The sequence below is a fragment of the Poecilia reticulata genome, linkage group LG19 (genome assembly GCF_000633615.1).
Source record: "Poecilia reticulata strain Guanapo linkage group LG19, Guppy_female_1.0+MT, whole genome shotgun sequence".
Classification (NCBI taxonomy): Eukaryota; Metazoa; Chordata; class Actinopteri; order Cyprinodontiformes; family Poeciliidae; genus Poecilia; species Poecilia reticulata.
In genome coordinates, this window is record NC_024349.1 from 8032194 (window position 1) to 8034554 (window position 2361).

The 2361-nt window shown below is 38.4% G+C and overlaps 1 long non-coding RNA gene across 1 annotated transcript; it reads right to left on the bottom strand.

The window, feature by feature from the left end:
• On the bottom strand, nucleotides 1-2361 carry LOC108167252 (uncharacterized). The gene is made up of 4 exons (XR_001777603.1): nucleotides 2247-2361; nucleotides 516-631; nucleotides 154-432; nucleotides 1-65 (listed from the first exon to the last, which is right to left on the bottom strand). It is a non-coding gene; the product is annotated as an uncharacterized LOC108167252 (long non-coding RNA).

A 2361-nucleotide genomic window follows, 5' to 3' on the forward strand; every position in this document is an offset into this window, starting at 1 on the left:
CCGTAGTTCATCAACACAAAGGAGTATTGGCCTCCAGAGATCAAGACAGCCTGGACTGTTGTTTTCTGAAAAAAAAAACAATGTATTGCTTTTATTATATGGTATTTAKATAAAAGCATCCCCGTCATACATTTCAAAGAGAAGAACACTTACTGAATTCTCTTGTAGCCAATACGGCATTTCATGCCAAGTTGCTACAAACACCCAGCTTGCAGTAAAGTTAAACTGTGGGAAGTAATTATTAATGTCCTCTGTTGCTTGGTTGAGGATGTTGCCAGTTGTATATTGTTTGTAGTAGACCAGACCAGTTTGTCTGTTGTCAAATTTAGTCCAGAATGGAGCGATTATGTCCCAGGTTGAATACATTGGAAATCTTTGAGGACTGTTCATCCAGCATGGATTATTAAAAGTTATATGTCCATTATGGTTCACCTAAAGAAAACAAGCAAAAACTATTATCAACTTCTGTMAAATTAGTAAGTTTTTTTTATTTAATTTAGACTATTTTTACATACGTAAATCTGACTGTACGGTTGTCCGAAATACACAAAAGGTCGATGTAGAATAATCCGAGGGGAGCTTCCATCGAGAGCTCGTTGAGTTGTGTTTCCAAAAATTGGGTAAAGTGGTCCTACAAAGACCAAATAAGCACAGAAAATGTTTGGGATTTAGTCACGTATGCCACTATGTCTTAATTAAGGATTCCTGAATAGTATAATCTCTCATATGCAAGTATAGTCTTTTGGAGACATGGAGACCTGTTATSAAGCAGCAAACACTCAAAAACACTGTTTCGAAAATACGATGGAGGCAAGAAAATAAACATATTTTCAGTGTATAATAAAAATTTGCTGATATTTCTGACACTTCTATTGGAGACTCTTAAGTCTGCAAAGAAAGAACAAAATCATTTCTGCTCCTAGCAGATTGAAATGTAAAGTTTTTATCAAAATCTTGCCAGAGATTCATCGCATGTGGTAAAAATGTAGTTTTTGTTCTATGATTCTGAAAAAATAATAAATGTGTATATTTTTAAGAGCCACTGAGATTTAGGGTGGCATGATTTTTTACAATATTTGTAGGTGAGAATGTAGCTTTGTAAGTCTCAAATATCTTGTTGGCTCATCAGTGCATCACCTAATTGCAATATTGCTCCGACATTTTCGGAGATGTCTGCTCCCGCTGCACTAACAGCCAGCTCCCATCACCAGCTGTCAGCTCCAGGTTCGGTTTATGGTAGGGTTGCCACTTTTCATAAATTAAAATAAGGGACCAGTCCCTATATATGTCAAGTGGGGGGAAAGGGGCGGGGCTGCGGCGGCAGCATGTCGATTAGTGTGTTACCCAGAAAGCAGTTGGGCACAATATCGCAACACCAACACCGTGAGTCAAACAATGACTGGGGCAGCCTACTATATAAAGTACTCGGGGACCATTTCTTTAATATTACACATGCACAATTGTAGAATATGGAACAAATCGCATCCCGTGTCGGTTCAATACAGGACGCTACATTTAAAGGCCAATTATGGGAAGGGTGGCAACCCTAGTTTATGGGGAGAGAACRCCTAAGTCACAGCACATTGTTTTAAAAATGTCCCACTAGCTTTCCCCCATGAGAGGAAGTTAAACACCAATATTATTCAGTCAGGTCTTATGTGAGATTTGGAGTGTTAAATTTGTAAATGAATAATTTGCTTATATTTATTCCTTGTAGAAATGTGCAATACACGTTTGAACATTTTAGAATCAAAATAACGGTTTTCTCTTTTACAATGGAACAACCTTTTCTATTAAAAGGGAAGGATAATACAGATATCAGGAGTACTGCATGGCTGAAAAACTAACTTAGACTCAGGGTTTTTTTTATGCTGCGCTGTGCTGCACGCTGCTACAGTTGCTAGGCAACATAAGATACGCTGAGATGAAGGCCAAACAGCTGGCTGAAGTCTAGCTGATTGGCTCTGGTTTGGTTCTGGTTGTGGGGATGCAGAGTAGACCACAACCAGAAGAACTGAATGGTCTAGAGGTTGACACAATACCAAAAGATCTTTTAATATATTTGGTGCTAAGCCATACAGTGATTTATAAACTAACATGTAGAAGTAAGCAAGCACCAACTGATGCAGACAAAAGAAGACATTGTTGAAACTTGGAGAATACCCGCATATAAGTCATTTTTGCATTGTGATTATCAATACTTCTCTTCATATCAAAAACAAAAGGTTAAAAGSCTGTTGGCTTACCGTAGCTCTCATTGTCGTGTATAGGAGGATGCTCATCAGAAAAGCAACTGTACAGACCGTCTTTCTTACCACACCACTCATACTCTGCACAGTCCAGCTGTTCACAGGGGTCAAT